This window comes from Mastigoproctus giganteus, chromosome 9, assembly GCF_048544385.1.
Source record: "Mastigoproctus giganteus isolate SK-2022 chromosome 9, ASM4854438v1, whole genome shotgun sequence".
NCBI classification, from domain to species: Eukaryota; Metazoa; Arthropoda; class Arachnida; order Uropygi; family Thelyphonidae; genus Mastigoproctus; species Mastigoproctus giganteus.
Window position 1 is genome coordinate 6,092,586 of NC_143583.1, and position 20,034 is coordinate 6,112,619.

The 20,034-nt window shown below is 38.7% G+C and overlaps 1 protein-coding gene across 5 annotated transcripts in view; it reads right to left on the minus strand.

Moving 5' to 3' along the window:
• The window catches only part of LOC150080039 (paired box protein Pax-6-like), a 245,495-nt gene that overhangs the window by 107,524 nt on the left and 117,937 nt on the right, over window positions 1-20,034 (minus strand). Inside the window, exon 1 of one of the 5 annotated variants that reach the window (XM_090382079.1) lies at window positions 12,700-12,903. The exons of 3 other annotated variants lie outside the window; for them this stretch is intronic. The gene's annotated coding sequence lies outside the window, so the exon portion shown is untranslated. Of the gene's footprint in view, window positions 1-12,699; window positions 12,904-20,034 lie in introns of those variants that run through there. One more of the 5 variants, XM_090382075.1, reaches the window with a different exon arrangement.

The window sequence follows — 20,034 nt, forward strand, 5'->3', positions numbered from 1 at the left end:
CTAAGAGCAACACGATCTTCAAGCATTTGTAAAGCGGTGGTGAGGACTTTGCGCAGAACAATATATTTAAAATATATCGTTCACTTAAGCTGATATAAAGAAGCTATTATTGTATTTTTTGGGGGAGGAAATATATCCTCCTCCTCCTTCTCCTCCCAAACTCTTGTTTAAAAATCGAAAAAGCGAGTAAATCGCATAAAAAGAAATTCGGCTTATACGGGTAAAACACCTAAGGACAGAGGGCTTCACAAGAACATCACTGTATTTAATAGTCACGCAGGTCTGAATCACTACTAAATGTATATGTCCGTGTCACTAAATATGTATACTGTATATGAAAATACAGAGGACCTATCTCTCTTACTTTTAGGTTTAGGGTATTTGTCATTTGATGTTTTTTTTGTTAACTTTGAGGTGAAAGTTTTGAATTAATGTTAAAATGAAATAAATAATTTTTGAATTTAATGCAAAATCAGAAACGGTAACACACTAACACTTAGTGTGTTACTGTTTATCAACTGCTTTTTTCCTAGGTGAGAAAGACCAAACCCCTTCCTCGGTTTAGTCTAAAAACGTGATCGGTGTACCTCTGAAACCAATATCAGCTCATTTTTATCAAAAGAAAAACAATAATAATAATAAACAAATAAATAATAACAATACAACGGTTGTGGCGTGAGGAGGAGCGGCACAACTGCTATCGTGTTGAAGAGCAAACATCTCATTCAACCGCTGTATCTTTTTTCTTATTTTCCTTAAAATACAATTAAGTGAGGACTTCAGTCCACAATTCTCATTTAGAAAATCCATTTTTTCTCAAGAGTAAAGTAACAACTTTCCCATGAGTAACAAATTTTTAAACTATAACAGAGAAGCTGAGGAAAATTTAATGCTCTGGATTAAAGTATGGATTGTGCATTTGTGGCGTAATGCAGGTTCAAACACACGCACTGCAGAAATCCGTAAATTTTAATGCTCTGGATTAAACTATGGATTGTGCATTTGTGGCGTAATGCAGGTTCAAATAGACGCACTGCAGAAATCCGTAAATTTTAGGTGGATTTGTATACATTGCTATGATTTTGTAAGTAAGAATGATTTTGGGGAACTAAGCTATAATCTTTGCTAAAAGGATACAGTTGGATATAAATACGATATTCATAAGCTTTGATAACCATTAGATGTGAATTTATTTCTTTAAAAGTTGGGTGGTTTGAAAAAATAGATTTTAAAATTATGTTTATTTTTGATTACTGAATTTGAACATAATTGCAATGCAAAATGTACTGAATGCGAATACGTTTATGTTCAATACAACAAAAATCAATGAAACAAACGAAAACTTTGCAAATTCTTTCGAATTTACTGTGGTTTATCAAAACAGCAGGCTCCATTAAAAAAGCCAATATCTTGTTTTTTCACGGATAACGAACAAATCGTCCGGTCCGTTATGAGCAGAGGAAAATCGTTATTCCAGTGGCGCATAGGAAGTTGTCTAAAACATTTGTACAATACAGCCTACTTAAAGTTGAATGAAGAGTACATAAACTTGCGTATTACTAGTCAAGAAGTCTGTGCAAGAAGACAGAAAATGAAGAAACTGTTGTGCAGTTCTTGGTATTCGTCAGCTGCTAAAATAGGCATTACTTGACCTATAAAACATACAAAGACAGGGCTAAATCAGAGCACAAGTTGGATCCGCTTCGAGCTGGAGAATAAGTGGCTTGTCCACGCATACATGAGTTCTTCAAGATTTGATCGATGACATGGCTCATCGATTAGATGTGTTTTAAACCATTAAACAATCGCTGTCTTCCCGAATTGCTTATGCTAATAGCTCTCGCTCCAAGGCTGTGTGGATAGCACGTGTGTGCCCCGATGACGTGCTGGGGTAACTTTTAGAGCGGCAATCATGCCGATAGCTGTGACTTGTGAACTCGGATGATCGATGGAGTGATAGATGCAGGAAAACAGAAATCGCATTCGCCTAGTATATGTGGCTAAAAGGGTTCATCACACAAAAATGGGGATATTTTTGGGGTTTCCACACATCTCGTGCACTGCAGGTTGCCAAACGAGTTTTGATATGATATGTTTCATCTCTCTGGAACATGTTTCGAATCCTGTTCTAGCCGGATCTTGTCTTGAAAGTAAACAAAATTTGTGAATACGTATCAATCGCACATGTTGACAAACTACAACTGTTGACACGATTTCGTATTGCTAACAGTGATTGCCAATTCGAACAGGGTTGTTTTTAAGTAAAGCCCGAGTTCCCTTTAAAGGGAAGAGGATTGAAGCAGAGAGTCCTTCCAATTATGATACAATTTTTTGTTGTAGTTGCTCTCGCTCTCGCTCTCTCTATCTCTCTCTCTCTCTCTCTCTCTCTCTCTCTCTGTTGCTTTGTCTTATGGCTCACCAATCGACTGTTTAATGTTAATAAATGATTTAAAGCAAAGACATTGTTTTAGAAAGCCTTGCCACCTACTTTACCCTCTTTGCAATTACTTGACATTTTCGAACACGGAACGATTGACCTTCGCCTGACAATTATCAGAGTGGAGGAATCGTTAATAACATTAAACCTAACCACGTGTGGGTAGAGCTGAGGGACAATAGAGAAAAAAGTCCTCATCAAAAATATGATCCATTTCCATCCGGAACAAAGTAATTCGTGCAACACGCGAACTGTGGGTTTGGTTCACACAATGGCCACCAACAATCTTGTTGGGGCTAATAAAGGTCACGTGGCTGAGTGACACCGGAAACACGATGATCGTTATCAAAGAAAGCACGAGTTAAGAAGAAGAAAATCTTTATTGTACAGTAAAGATACAATAATGTGCCCGCCACAGCCAGGAGGCCAGGGGCTTGACAATGATATAGGGTAATATAAAAATATGTACAGTATAAAAATATGTGCAGTATAAAAGATTACATAACAATTAAAAACGTAGCATTAGCCATTCAATAGATATGAGTATGTACATAGTTGTGAGGCAGACAGTGCACCAAGGTATGTGCACGTTCATATGTACAAAGCACATATTTAAGCATATTCACACAAGTCAGAATATTTCACAGTGCCAAATTGATGTTCGGTATTGCATTTTCTTGTGAAGACAGTTCGTCGATTTGCCTGCGATGTGCCGTTATGCGCCTCATAGGAGATAGCAGATGGAGATATCGGTATGAGTCGACATCAGGGGCCAAACAAAAGGGGAACAAGTTCGGCCAACGAGCGCCTGTAATTGCGATCAGAAGCGAATTTCTGCAGGTCAACTCCGATCATTAGCAGGGCTTGTACTGTCGGAAGTACTTGTCCAGGTAGGAATCTGTCACTGATCTTCAGCCTGTTCCGTTGTAGCTGAAGAAGAGGGGTGGCTCGTAAGGACGGAAGTGGAACATGCCACTGGCATATATCCCAGAAGTCAGGGGAATTGATTTTTCCAACCAGCATTTTGACTGTGGTCGCAGTTCTCCTCATGCTGATTATTTGAGGCAGCCGCGGGATTTGGAGTTGGTCGGCCATGCTGGTGGTCCTCTGCTGAGGGGGGAGTCGATGCTTGTGGGTTGCCCACTTCAATATCCAGTATTCACTGGCGAAGATGGGCTTCATGAGAGAAGGTACTGCTGATGCCCATATTTCAGAGGCATACAGAAAGGTAGGATACACAATGGTTTCCAGATATCTGATTGTGGTTCTTGCGTCTGTGTTATGAAGAAGATGTTGACGGGCAATCCAGCGCATTCGGTTGATCTTGCGTAGAACACATTCGATGTGACAGTTGAACCTAAGGTTTGGGTCGAAGGTTACACCGAGATCTTTGTGTTTAGTAACACTTGGAATAACTGCACCCTGCAGTGAGGGTTGTATGGATGTGGGACACTTCTTCAGAGAAAAAACCATAATAACGGATTTTTGGGGGTTCAGTTTGAGACCGAAATGGTTGAGATGGCTAGAGAAAGCTGTGATTTTATTACAGATTTCCGATGTGATCACTCCCCTGTCAGCTGATGGTGGTATTTGCGTTAGGAACTTTATATCGTCGGCGTAGGTAATGACATCATCTCTGTTACATACAAACGGAATAAGGAGGGCGGTAAAAAGTAACCCCGATAAAACGCCACCTTGCGGCACACCAGCATTGATGGATCGGGTATAGCAGAGGTTACGATGAGTGAGGTACACTGTTCTGTTCCGGAGGAGCGAGTGCAGAAAAGCGAAAACGTCACCTTTGATCCGAAAGAAATTCGTTAGGAGATTCAGAAGGGCTGAGATGTTGAGGCTATCAAAAGCAGCTTCAATATCGGCATAAACAACCGCCATTTCTGATTTGGCCTCAAATGCATTTAAAATCTCCGTTTGGACTGCCAGAAGGTTGGAGACAGTTGATCTATTAGGGAGAACATAATGGAGTTGTTTTGATGATTGTGGAAGAAGATGGCGTGTTATATGCGGAAGAAGGACTTTTTCCAGTAGCTTTAGGAGCGTGGATGCAGTGGAAATCGGTCTGTAGTGCTTCGGCTGGCTTGGTAGTTGAACTTTAGGTAGTGGGGCAAGACTGTATTTGCTCCAGGATGCAGGAAACACTCTATGAGAGAGGATGGAGTTGAACAAGTAGAGCAGAGGATCAAGGATATATGGACTGAGGCACTTTACGATGAAATGTGGGACATTATCGATGCCAGCGGTGCATGACGGACGCAGCGAGTTGATGGCTTGACGAAGCTGCTGTCGATCGATTTGAATGGAAAACAGCTCATCATCTGGACTTGAAATGGGGTCTGGTTGGTAATCATATGGTTGGTAATCATAAGTTAAGTCAAAGAGGCTGCATTGTCTCCACGAGTAACCCTTCAGGCACGCTGTCAAGAACATAAGCGGCGTCGCCCCTCTATGGGCCTACTAAACTAATCGACTACATGAATTTAGAAACAGGGACGGAGGATTATCAACTGGCCTTTCCAATCTCGGAGTTAACGTGGCGAGTGGTTGGGGCAAATGATTGCACTCCAGAGATCCGAAGTGGTTGGCTGAACAGTGGACAGTTAGCGAAGCTTTAATAAACCAGTAACGAGTCACACGGTGCATGCGGAACTACAACATTGCAGTATAATGCAAGAATGTGCAAATCTATACAGCACCTTGTTTTCAGTAAATAATTGCTCCCCGTGAAATTCTATTCTAGGGTGCACACATTGGCTCAATAACAAAAAAAAAAAAAAAAAAAAAGGAGTGGGGAGGACGATTGACTTGGTTACTGCACGCCAGTTGGTGCTGGTCTGGAAAATACGGGTTGTGGCCCTACGTAGAGTTTTATTCCTTAATATTACACCAGATGGCGCCAGCTCAGTAAAATTATTAGCCGCTACATAGTTTTTATGCAAGGAACACGAATGAAATTTAAATAAATTAAATTACGTTCTGGTTCGCTGAATTTCCAGGCTGCTCAATCCGGTTTCCTCATTCTTCAAGAATCCCAATGAAGTTTTATTATTATTTTATTTTTTAAAGAAAGAGTTGCCTCTGCTGGTTATCCGTTTACGGCCAATAGCAAGAAAAGTGCCGAAATTGGCCAAAAATGTGCAGCTACACCTTGAAATGTAGGCTAAACCAATCGTGAAACCATTAAGCTTCTGCATTACACTTGTTTCCTACTCTCGTCCCATTTCCTAATCGAGATGTTTATCTAGACTAATAGATGACTGTTGCTTCCACCACCCGTGGCCTCAGGACATGGAAGGACATGTCATTCAAGGTTTGTTTCTACGTTTCGTGTGTGGACGGAGACGGCAAAACAATAAAAACGAGACCTTTTCAGGCTACTTACCAATAACCGGCATCTAGTAATTAGGTACATGTGTGAGAATGAATTCGAGCGACAAAAGGAATAGAACAAACGGCTGCTGTCAGAAGAACTCCGTCCGAAAAAGGTTCGGCACTCGTATAAAAACTTCATAAATCAGCTGGGCTCGGGGGCTCTTTGTCCTTCGTGGCTGCCTGGCGTTAATGGTGGCTACCTACGACTTCATTATCACTTCGCCCGTGAGGACAGCGCCGCCACCACGCCGATTGGCGAACTACGCGTGATCTCGCTGCTCTTTCTAGACACGACAGATATTTTGCGATTTATAACAACTCCAAGCAGTTAGTTGGATAGAAAGATTCGAGTGCGATCGTGTTGAGGGGAGGTTTGTGGCTTGGAAGACTACTTTAAGTCGGCGCTACAACGAGTCGTGAAATGCGCAAATATTAAAACAGGAATTCACACCTTGTTCAGTGTCAGAATTAAGCATGAGCGTAGTTAATGCACTTACGGTCCCAGAATTTAGTTGAGCTTCGATGTTACCACAGCACAATACCAAGAGCATCGAAGTAAATCGATTCCTTGTATTTAAAAGTCAAACAATTCGTGTAAAAATTATACTTTCCTTATGCCCTTGTAAAAAATTAAAACAATCGTGTAATTCTAAACTATATGGGCCGGAAAGTGCTAATTCGCTACTGACTCAAGTCATCATAGAAGGAAAACCAGTAGTAACAAACAATGAATCGAAAAGTGAAATGGAAGCGATCTTGTTCTTTCTAGTACGGTTTTATCATGTCATTGCGTTTGTCTGGTTCAAAGCGCTGGAACCAGCATCTTCCAGTGATATTATTCCGCCCAATATCATTTTAATTGTATTTTTCAATCTTCTGAGGATTTGTACTGACTCAAAGTTGAGGTCACAGCAGTTGTAAAGAATCAGATGGTGCGGCTTGGGGGCATCTTTGGTTGTACTGCTGCATCAGCAAGTATTCATTTCAGAAAATCCATTTTATATTTATGGTATCTGCTGGTGCCTGAATTCAAAGTGCAACTGGCTGAATTAATCGAAAAATGTTATTTCCTTGTGGTCTTAAGATCATAATTATGCAAGAGGTGTCGTTTGGCACTCCACCTTATTTGCAGCTTCTTTATGTGGTTACGAAGGCAATCTTTTAGTCAAAAGCTAGTTCCAAGAGATTGGTTATTTTACAGGCATTAGAAATCACTTTGACATTAAGTTCTGGTGAAATCTGAAATGGTTTCAGTTTGCGTGAAAAGATAATGCTCACTGATTTGTTTAGCTTGATATCGGTTCAAACTGTTGCAAGGACAGGAAAACTCAAATTGTTGAAGTTAGTTTTTTTTAAGTTTCTGGCTACTGTAGCCAGCTACTTTCCTTTAGATTTGTGTATCATCAACATATCCTCTTGTAATATTCTGAGCATTAATGGAAACAGTGCTTAGATAAGAAATACTTTCTTCTTTTTTGCGCCATTATTAACGCCTTGCCTATGGGGAGAGGGAGTGAGAATTTATTTGTACTTTACAAACAAGAAGGAAAGGTTATACAAAACTCTTAGATAGACAGAGAGATTGAGACCGAACACGTTATCCAAACGCACACCCACTATCCTACTTTAATTTATTCATTTATGTCCGTAGGCATTTTATTTGTAAAATACTTTAAAAACACTTTATCAAATATTATTAATTTTTTTTAAAAAACACTGAACAGTGGTGTCCTACTGTCCGCGAACCGGATATGGCCCGCGAATTATTTTTATACGGCCAGCGCGGAAAGTGAACTAAAATAGCATTTCAAATTTTGTTAATTATCAAAAAAAATATCTCATTAAATGTTTTGTTCAGCAAATGTAATTGTGTATTGTACTTAACAAAAATTTTCGAATATTTTCAATTTTAGGGGTATCATTATATTTGATTATTCACCTTAATATTGAAAAGCAGCGATCCTTTACAAGTTGTAAATTTTCTAAAGGGAGCATTTAAAAGCGAAAGTAAGGCAAAAGTATAAGTAATATATTAAAAAAACAAAAGTAAGTCATATTTTCTAAAAAAATCTAAAAAAATAAATCACTGACATAGATTTGTTTCACATAAAAGTGTTGGGAATTTGCATTTTTTATATATAGCCTAAAAACAAAAAACAGTAACGTGAAAACAGAAAAACTTCCTTTTACGTGTAAAAGGATACGGAAAATGTCACATTAATTTTTCTCGAATCACTCAGTGCGGCCCACGAACCAAATCTAACTTTGAATATGGCCCCTGTACGGGAAAAGTTGGACATCACCGCATGATTAAGGCATTATAAATAAAAACGAATCGTTGGAATGAAATCCTGTCATGCTTATGTCATAAAAGCGGATTCAAATAATGAGGCCTGCAAGATTTTGACTCGTTGGGGAACAATCGGCAATTACTGACATTCCTTTTTGCACATCCAGCACCAATCGTCCTAAAAGCGTTCAGTATTTCCAATCATGAGACGAAATGACACAAACTTATAAATAATGATGGGTTATTTTCTGAATTACAGTTCGGATTGTATCAAAGTCAGCCACTGCAGTAGAAGGATGGATGGACTGCCCGATCCAGCAACGATGTCGAAGTCGTTTGAAAGTGCAAATATATTTATTAGTTCGCTACCAAGGAATGTAACTCACTGGACTTCAGAATTTTATGTATTAGTGCGTGCGTGTACAGTAGGCTGTGTACACTGTCGAAGAGAAAGAAAATTGTTGGATAGACGTGATCGGACAGGGTACAGATATCAACTGTCTTGCTGGATTGAAATATCGAGAAACAGTTGTGCAGGATGCAAATGCGCGTGTTTGTTCAAGTAAAAAGAGGTCATCAACCCTTCACTGCTGTAAATATTCATTCGATTAAATGGATTTTTTTGTTTCTTACTCTCGCATCTAATCTACACCCACGGCAAGTGATGCGCGCAACACTTGTTCTCCACGCCCAGCAATAAATTCTGACGACGACTATTGGAAACGTGCCACCTGGTGGGAAACGTGCTAACTAAATTGGGATTTTATTTTTCTTTTATTTCTTTCTTCAGAGGTTAATTGCACGTTTCTGTTGTCGAGACAATAACTTGCCCGCTCCCAGTAATCGCTGTTGAATGCGCCTTGGAAATTCAAAGCCGGTATTATGACACACACACAAATTATTGGTTGTTCTTTTACAGTAAACTAAACCGTTTCGGTGCATCCATCCATAACGAGGCTATTTAAAGATGAGAGGGGAATGGGGGGGGGACGCAACAGTCATTACACGGGGTCTTGTGGCTTGGAGGCGCTCTCCGGGATAATAATAAATATTAATCGGCTCTGATGATCCCTTAAATGACTGTTTCAACACACTGCGGGAAAATTTTCTACAAATAATTTGCTTTATTAGCTTTAAGGAGTGTTTCGGAACTGTGTGACCCTCGCACCACCTTCCAGCATTTCAGGTAACGAATGGGGTTATCGAGCAATTTTTCTGGAATGACAAGTTCCAGGGATAACGTCACTTCGATATCCTCCATTGCACATTGAACCGTTATAGGAAACTTTTGCGCAATTTCATTTTAGGGATGTTTACAAAGGTGCTCACATTGCTTACCTACACTAATACTATGTGCATTGTTTGCAGAACAAGAATGATGCGCGTGTCAAGGAATTATATAGACAAAAATCGCAGAGAAGGAAGCGGTTAAGAAACATTTGATTAGGATAGGCACAGAAAAAAAACAGGCAGCGAGAGCGAAAAGTTAAGAAGAAAAAAAAAAAGAAAAGAAAAGTTAATGATTATAAAGTAAGTAAGTAAAAGAAAGAAATTAATTGGAAAAAAAATACATAAATCTTCTATTTATACTCCGGGACGACCACACGGGAAGAGGAGTTCACAAAATACAGAAAATACTAGAAACAGCACCGTATTTAGCAGTGATGGGCTTGAACCCTGGTCACTCAAAGCACATCCAATTATGCACCCCTGTGCTGACCACTCAACTAATTAACTTCTAACCAAATTGTTTAAAGGGTTTTTCTTTTCTTTTTTTTTTTTTTTTTGAGATTTACTCAATTTAATTGCGGCATTTCCAATGAAACAACTTAGTATTTCACGTGATATATTGGTGTTGTTCAGTTAATTAATTGCCATATTATAATTTCAAAAAACTGTTAAAAGGAGCCTAATGCAATTATGTGGCTCCTACAATTGCTCTCCTAGCCAGAGTTCTTTCCTTTTATTGCACTGCCTGCCTACTTCCAAGGGTTTAGTGACGGGGAACGTAGGGTCCCACAAGGGCAGGGGGGCTCCCCATGGCTAAACCGCCAGAAGAACAACACAACCCAACACTACACTGCACAAACCTAGACTTAAACATTCTAGCCTTTACAGGGAACTACAGTATATGCATCACATAATAGTACGCCGAGTTGGGGGAGACCCTGGTGCTGCCAGACAATAAACACTAAGTCACTAGTGTCCTATCTACCCTACCGTTTAGAAAAGTCGTCGGTTCAAATCCTGTCTCGATGGAAAGGAACTGGCGGAGTTCTTTTTCAGATGGCGACGGAGTTAGTTGGTCTGTGTTTAAGGGTATATATTTTTAGTCTCACCTCTCGTCTTTCGTTCGCAGAATAGACAAGCAGACCATGAAGACACAATTCAACGACGCCTTTTGGTTTACCGCAGGGTAAAAATTGAAAACAAGAGGAACGGGTAGAGAATTAAAAGAGAATCGTTTTTACACCATCTTTTTGCTGGAGAAAACATTGAAAGGAATCTGTAATGCAAATATATGCTTGCTAAGATCAAAACAAACCAGATGGCGTTGGAACATGTACACCACCTGGTGACTATGTGAGATTTAAAATAAAACAAATATTATTATATATAATACAAACAATATTACCAAAATAATACATTTCATTCTGCTCCATCCAGGAAGTCTGCGAGATAGAGATTACAAGAATATTCGGTTTTTCATTCAATTTGAGTTCATGGTCTCAGTGACAGAAAGGAATTTTTGTACGTGCATGCTAATCACTCAGTTACAGTCGTGCCTAGCATACGCATACTTAATTATTAATTATCTAAATAATTTAATTATTAATTCTATTAGTTTCTAATGCCATTAAATCTTTTTCCATCGAACCACAATTAGACGACTAAGGCCACACAATGAATTTTTACATGAAATTGTTGCCTACAGGCACATGAATATATATCTTCTTCTTAAATTAATTTATATATATATATATATATATATATATATATATATATAAAGAAACCTCTAGTTTTTATCTCATAAAACCCACGTATCAAATGAATTTATTGTTTTTAGCAATTACGTTGTACAGAGTGAAAAAATAATTCAATTAATTAAAGACAAATTATTAATTTTTTAAAAAATAATTAAAAATAGTATATTAGTTCAATTCATATTTCTACTTATATGAATACCAGTAACACAGTAGGCGCGTGGATTTATATTACTTTTAAAATACTCCTACCTCTGGGATAAATTGTTTTCTAAATACCTCGATGTCTGAATGTAATTCATTCAATGTTCAAATAAAATAATTTAGATTCATCTTCGAAGTAATAACATTTAATATTTATTGCACGAATGAAACCATTCAGACAATAATGAAGCAAGTTGTCTAATGTGAGTTATAAGAACGGAAGTTTCAGTACATAAAAACACCCACTCAAAGGCTGTAACCGGGTATCTCTTAGAATAAAAGTGGAGATCGGAAGAAGAAGAAGAAGAATTTGCTCTTTATACTCCGCGACGACCACATAAGGATAGAGGCGTTCATACGATAGAGAGAATACAAGAACATTACTCTGTTTAGTAGTCATGCGGCTTGAATCACGGTCACTCCAACGTAATTCTTCTGTATCCTCACCCTTAACCACTCCTCTTATGAAGGAGAGTGAAGCGAATGCTCCAGAAGTTGCTAGAGCCAAAAAGAAGCTTTTGCAGTATCTGATTAAAGAAGGATCCTGAAAGTTTCTGCTCTTTATGAACTTTTGTTCGGATGAAGTGCTACTTGTCGGGCAATTATAACGTATTATAACATTATAAACATACTTAAGGATATAAAGTATCCTTAAACACCTTAAATAACTGTTAGCCGTGTCCAATGTGCCGCGATGGGCAGTTGCACCTGTAGACTGATGTATGATATTTTCTACGTTGCAGTCAAGATGGTCTGAACATCGTGACTGCAAAACTCATCTTCCTTCGAATGAAATATTTTTTAAAGTTTGTGTACACAATTAGTATATCATATACCGGTACAGAGCTTAAGTGAAGTACATCAATAAAACAAAATAAAAAAATAATAATAATAAATAAATATACATATAGGGTTTTTTTTTTTTTTTTTTTTTTTGATAGCGTATGTCAGAACCAGTGTGAAACATTAAAGCAAACCTTTCTGTTCACAAAATATGTGCGATGTGTGGCCAGACGATTTGGGGAAAAATAAAACTCCCTTAGACAATTTCTGAAGATGCTGATCACCCTCGTGATGACACGGATGAGGTTTGAGTACCCTGAATTCCAAACGAAGACAAATGCACTCGGTGTCGATGAGGAAACTCAATGAAACGCGAGCCGCTCCGAGCTGAATGTCTCTCAGTTAAGGAAACTTCAACAACAGCTCAAGATCAAAAAAATAATAATGATAAAAATAAAGAAAAAATAAGAAAAAAAAAAGGCAAAAACAAAGAGAGAAAAATAGTTTGGACAAAGAAGAAGAAGAGTGCTAATCGAAACCCGAGCACACAGCCTTTGAGAGCTACTGCACGCATCGCGATCTGATCAGTGTTACCGTTAAGCAAGAAAACTCACCTGTGCAAGTGCGTCCGACCCGCTCACTGCGTTGCGATCACTGAGGGCTGCCTGCCGAACTGTACACGGAAGATGAGCTATCCCACAAGCCTGTGGGTTGCCGTACCGGCTGCGCCACGCGCTTACAAATTGAATCGCTTAACGCGTGCGTATTAAACTGCTCTGACGAACGCTTGTGCGGTTAGCTGTGAGCGCGCGCTGTTATTAAACCCCAACCAGTGCCGTATCAAAGCGACGCAGGCTGCCTCACATTGGTGACCAGGCAGCGGAAAACGCGCTCTGCCCATCCGGCGCGCGCCTAAGGCTACGACGATGCAATCTTTAGCCGGCGTTCATTTGCTTGCTCTTCGTCGATGCTCGCCGCTGATTGGTCGACGTGGGGAAAGGGACGGAGGCGTGCACCTGGGTAAGCGAATGGGTCCCGGCCACTAGCTGGGTGACTCATGGGAGAACAGGCTCGCTTTGTTCCGCTAATTATCAGGCGGAGCACAACTGGCGTTCGTGTGAATCGCGGCGACCGTGCTCTTGCAAAGCAACTAGGGCGCACTCCGCGGGGAACGCTCCGAAAGAACACTTGTGATTGCCAAGGCCTGCGCAACGAAGAAACGCACTGGGTGTTGGGCAACAGCAATCTGCGCAGCGATCAACTGGACCGCTCTCCAGGCAGAACGTGAACGGGGACGTTTTGCTCCAACTTCCTCACATCCCTTGTCTCTCGAGGAAAAAAAAGAAATAATCGCTTCGAAAACGGGATTCGAAACTGAGACCTCGCTGCGCTCTCCCAGGTATTCAATAGAATCAAATTACTTAGAGAGCTTGCACCAATTTCACTCATCTAATTTCCGATGATTTTACCTCAATCAGCTTCTCATTTCCAATTCGAGAGTAACGTGGGCATTTCGATTTCGAATATCGTCAGTGAAGCGTGAAATTCATTGGAGTACCATTTAAGGTAATCCAATGTTAAATTTAATTTTAATTTAAAAATAATTCAAATATACTCCTATTTGGAGTACCTTTTAATTCGGTTAAGTTACCAGAATACAGGTGGAGCTGTAAAGTTTTCATCCTGCCACCACACAAGTCACCCTTAGAACACACTCACTATTTACAGCCACGGCACTGCAAGCCTCATTGCCTGAGTTGCCTTGGGGCTCACACGGAAGAAACCTGACTATTGTATTTGTTTAATTTAAGTTATTTTATCAGGTTAATGCGTGTGTCCTGGAACAGTTACAATGGGGCGTATGTGCTAAGAGTCAAAGCAGTTAAGGTTATGAGGCGTCATTGCTGTATATCATGTAAACTGTGTGTATCTGTAGGACGTTTGCCTGTTTGCTGAATGAAAAATTAGGATGTTTCAGCCAGACGGACTATCGGTCTGGCTCAAATAGTTCAGCAGAAATACAGAATATGTGGGTCACGTTGTGAATAAAGCCATAAAAATTCCTGGAGTCATTAAGGGATTCAAAGTGAGGCCTATTCCATCGGGTATGGAAAGAAATGGTGATTATATCCACTGTACTACCACGAGGGAAAGAGGCTATAACAGCTAAAAGGGTAGTATCATAACAAATTCATAAAAAAGTGATATGTAATAATTCGCTACAGTATTCCCTATAGGGTTTATACTGAAACAAGAAAATTTGCTAAACCTGTGATTATAGATTTTTTTTTGTTTGTTTTTTTTGCGATGCTTGTATACAGAAAATCAAATTATTTAGAATATATAGCAAATGCGTAATACAATAAGAGTGTTTTGCAGCACGTCTTTAAGTTTCTTGAGATTACAACTGATCGGGCGCAGAGAAGGGCAACGACATTGGTGAAGGGAACAAAAGGATGGTTTACCAAGAAAGGCTTCAGTTCTGCAAATTGCAGCGTCTGAAGACTAGGCACCTACTAGGTGATCTGACCGAGATGTTATAAGGCTCCGGAATGGATTGAGCAAGTTCAATGCTGATGCACATGAGGGAGCATAAATTCAAATTGAGGAAGGATGGTTGACACAGAATAGATGTGCGGAGATTTGCCTTCAGCCAGCGGGTGGTTGATTGTTGGAGCAAAGTTCCATCTGTTGTTGTTGTTGTGGAAGTGGGTAGCTTGATTAAATTCGAGGAAAAACTAGACAAAATATTAGACGACGTGGACATATAATTTGGAAAAAAAGTTTTTTTTTTTTTTTTTTTGGTTGGCTGATGATGATATTGCGTTCTTGCATCGTTTACCACTACTAATAATAATCATATAAATAAAATTAAAGTTACATGGAAGAAATTCAAATAATTAAAGAAAAACTAAAAACTCTGACTTCTCTGAAAAAAAAAAGTATATGAGGTTTGGGAATTTCAGCCCACCCCTTCTCAGAAGGGAGAGTATCAATAGAAGGAGAGTATCAATAGAAGGTGGCATCGAAACCCTCGTTATGCAGATGATCTACTCAATAGCATCAGATTGTCAAACTGTTGTAGCTTTTTTCAACTCAATACACAGTAGGTTTTCGAATTGGAAACCAACGACAGTATTAATCTTCCAAATGCCAACAGCTTCAAATATAATAACCTGCTCAAAGTTTCTGAATTTTTTTCATTCGCGCCATCCATACACTGTTAAAAACCATTTTATTCGCAAAGATTTACAATGCTATGAAATATTTCAATGAAGCAGATCTAGAAACAGAACTGAAGTAGTAAACTAGTGACCTTTTATAAGATCGAAATATCATCTCGATTTATATTACAATGAAATATCTCGATTAATATTACAATGAAACAATACTGGAAGTAAAAAATAGGTTGATAATGCCCTTCCCCAACAGTTAAGCAATCGACCACACAAACAAAAGAATTCCACCCTTACTACAGTCAGTTAGCCAGACAATTAAGTTTTTTTTTTTTTTTTTTTTCTGGTACAGATATGATTTTATCTTTTTCTTCTTATAAGATATATCTTTAAAGATATCTTTAAACATAAAATCCAGGACACTATAGCAGGAAAATAAACAGGCGCCACTTGGCTTCCAGTTGTGCGTTATGGAAGAAAAGACCAAGTGAGTCACCTTGAGGCACACCTCTCTCTCTCTTTTTGCTATAATAACACAGTCTATTTAATACAATGCCAAAAGAGCACTGTGACACCACATAGTGACACTGTGTCTGCAGGAATATGGGTCAACCAATATTTCTAATATAAAAAAGAAGCTTACCAGTGCATCAACTAACCTACCAAGTTAGTTGATGCACAGATAAGATTGAACTCTAGTTATAAATTATTTACACGATGAAGTAGCAATTGAATGGTTTCGGCAGAATTCGCGGTTAAAAGTGCTTAACGTATAATTACTTGCTTACCTCACAAATATCACAGTTAAATCGCATTAAGTTTTCAATTCACGCATTCAAGATGCATCATGGAAACCAAGAAACTCTTGTTAAGAGATGTTCGTTTCAGATTGATTTTTTGTTGTTATAGTAGAGTTTTAGAAGCATCAGCGACTAAGGCTATATTGTTTCGTGTATACTGTCTGTAATTCGTGTGTTCTTTGTCTATTTTCTGTTTGCTGGACGAAAAACCTGAGTTTCCGGGAGAAAAATCCATTTGTGTTTTTTGGTGTAAATTCTCAGTCGGCCCATGCTACCCTCGCCTGAGACCAACTAACTCACCCACGTTGAAAAAAAAAAAAAAATTGTTGAAAAAAATGGCGATTCCACCAACTGCGCTACCCCACGAGGACACTTGGATTGAGCCAACCGATAAAGTCATTCGTGAAAACCCAAAGACTCTCGGTTCTTCCACGCTTCGTAACAATTTTATTTGGTTTTAAGTTTAACTATGAACTGTTGGAGGAGGAAAGCGCAATTTCTTCCACAGGATTCAGAGTCCATAGTTTTTTTTTTTTTTTCACTGATCACTCTTAACGAAGAAATTGGGAGGTAAGTTTCATCTTCTAGAGCCACGCTAATTTAAACCGAACAGCAGTTGAAAGAGGTGACATGAAAAGAAAAGAAAGATAAAAATATCATGAATCCAGTCCAGTATCCGAAACGTGGGATTTATTTAAATGAGGAAGCAATATAATTAACGTGCTGCATAATTTATAATGCCTTTGTGGGCATCCTAACTAAGCTCTCAATTTATTAAAACATTATGCCCTCTTCAGCATAAAGACCGACATCCTCACTCTAGAGAAGCTTGTGATGCAGAAGGTGGTGGAAATTCTCACTTGGCCATCTACTTCGTGCAATTCCCTACGGAGTAGCAATTCGCTATCCTTCTTACGTATAACACCACCAGAAGCTGTTCCAATACAACATGCTCGACTCTTTCATCCACCAGAAAGCCGATCAAGCCCATCTCCTCATGTTCAGCCAGCAGGTTGTGAATTAGGCTACCCACGTTGACCAAAGCACTTGCCCGGTTGGACAGTGCCAATGTACACTCTTAAATCGATTTTGAATGACCTCTCATTCTTCATGTTATTCATAAGTGATCATAATTTCAGAAGTACTGCAATCACTATCATTACTAAATGTTTTCAGTGTCGTAAAAATTCAGGGTGTTTCAAAATTATGTATACGCACTTTAAAAATTTATATTTAATGAACAATATGCACCAATTTAATTTTCAACAACTTATTTTGTAGCTTAAAAATAGACATTTTTTACAATAATTTAATTTTATAGATACCTCTAAAACGATGGAGAGCACCCAATTAAGTTTTGAAGAAAGAAAGGCAATTATAAAATGCTATTGGAAATATGAAAATGTCAATGAAGTTCAGCGTGTTTGGAATCACGATATGGAACAAAAGCGCACACACGTTTTACAATTACTCGTTTGCGGGATAAATTTGAGGAGCGTGGAACCCTTCAGAATATTTATTTATTTATTCAACTGATTGCTACTTACAATCGTCCCTTGTACAGCGTGTAAGCTAGAGGGGATCAATATCTTAGCATGTGGTAGGAAGAGGACATCAAGAATTAATGAAATGTTGCAGCTGTAAGAAATGCAATCTTGTGCACCCCAAGAAAATCAACAAGACGGTGTTCACAAGAGCTAGGTTTAAACTATACAAGTGTTTTTAGAATGATGAAGGAATTAAACTTTAAGTCATTTATACCTTGATTAGTGCATGCAATCCAGGAAGATGATCCGGATCAACGTTTGCAATTTTGTGAGCAGTACATTAAAAAAAATTGCGAAAATCATGCTTTTCAGGATACAATTGTGTGATCAGTGAGGCCACATTTAAAATGAATGGCCATATAAATCGTCACAATTGTGTTTACTGGGCTATTGAAAATATACACATCACACGCTACAGAAAGATGTCAATCTACAAAGGAATACTGTGTTGATGGGGCTTCTCTTCATGTGGAATAATTGGTCCCTATCGATTCAATGCCTCTGTTAATGGAAAACGAATTATCTGGATATGTTGAGGGATTGTACTGTACCAAAAATCAGAGACATGTTTGCAGATACATTGGTATATTCTCAACAAAATGGTGCGCATCTCCACATTAACATACAGCTGTGTGCGATTATCTTGATAATGAATTTCATGATCAACGGATAGGTCGTGGAGGGAGTGCTTTTGCATATTCTCCAAGGTCGCCAGACCTCACCCCTTTAGATTTTTTTGCTTAGGGATACTTGAAAAATCGGGTTTACAGTCACAAACCGCAAACATTGGAGGAATTGTGGATGAAAATTCAACAAGAAGCAGAAAACATTTCACCTGATTTGTGCATTTCAGTATGTAGATCTGTTGAAGACAGATGCCGCTCATGCATTAATGCTGATGGAGGGCATTTTGAACAATTAAGTTTTATTGCTATAAAAAAAAAAATATGCTTTTTGTCTCCAAAGTATCAAAAAAAATTTACATTTGTATATATTGTTCATTAAATATAAATTTTTAAATTGTGTATACATAATTTTGAAACACCATGTATTTCTTATTGTTATAGATGGTTTGCCCTCTCAAACATTTGTATCTAACATGCTTATTCCCTGGCAGTTCCTGCCATCTTGCGGGAAAGACATTAGACATATATAGTGTCTTATGTAGAAGGGCTCCGGAACATTAGTTCATCTCCACCTTGGTACACTGTCATTTATAGAAATGTGTGTGATGTTATGTTTGTGCAGTGTGTGTGTGTGTGTGTGTGTGTGTGTTGTTTAGTTGTTTCTGGCCATTCTATCACCAGGAAGGCGATCACCTGGAAAGTCTGCCCAGTGTCCACTACACCACGAGGAGATGGGTCACAATTTAGCTGAATCGTTGTAGGCTCTGACTATCCCGTACTGAATGCCCAAAGAAACTTTGAGATAATTTAAAAAAAAATAAAAATAAATAATAATAATAATAATAATAATAATAATAAATAAATAAATTAATTAATTAAAATAAAATAATAAAAATTAAAATAAAAACGAAGAAAATTAAAAAAATAAAATGAGCCCCGTATCCAATGGTGAAATGCAAGACCATGGATACCAACTATCTCATACCCAGGGAGCCCAAATCCACGCAGAACCTCAAAAGAAAAAGTAAAATAAAATAAAATAAAATAAGTAGGCAAGCAAACAAAAAAAAAAAAGAATCCATTAGCGGATGCGTGACCAATAGATGGCAATCCCATGCCAAGGAACATCAACCCAGGCACCAATAAAATCCCGCATCAAGCACAAGGCCAAGAAGGAACAAAAAAAAAAAAAAAAAGAAGGGGGAGAGGGAAAGGATAAAAATGTTCAGTAGATAATGTCCGTGTCAGCATCGTCATCATCATTTACTGTCTAACGTTGATGAAATTCTCTGCGAACGCTGATCCATGAGAAGGAATCCGGTTGTAGTTGAATCAAAGCATCAATAGTGACCAGTAGGTGGTTGTCTAGATACAACAAGCAGTTGTTTTCGGAGAAAACAAAGTCTTGGTAGCAAAGTCCTGAATAAGTAGAAAATTCTCCTTGGAGCTTAGCAGAGTTTCTTCCATGACCAGCAGTATGCGAGAAAAAAAACAAAAAAAACTATTTATTAGGGTCACCTGGAAAGTTACTTCTTCGTGTGTTTGCTTTGCTGAACGAAAAACCCCGGGGTACAGGGAAAAAACATTGCTATCTACGCCTGAGACCGACTAACTCAGCCACGGAGTGAAAAATGCCAATACAAGTTCCTCGTGTCATAGACGGGATTCGAAGTCGGGCCTTTTCCATCCGGTGTGGGGAGGACGGTGACGATATCAGTGTTACCAACAGCATCCGAAGGCAAAAGGTGTGTCATAGACAGCCGTGCGGTAAGTCACATATAGGTGACAATGGAGAAGGAC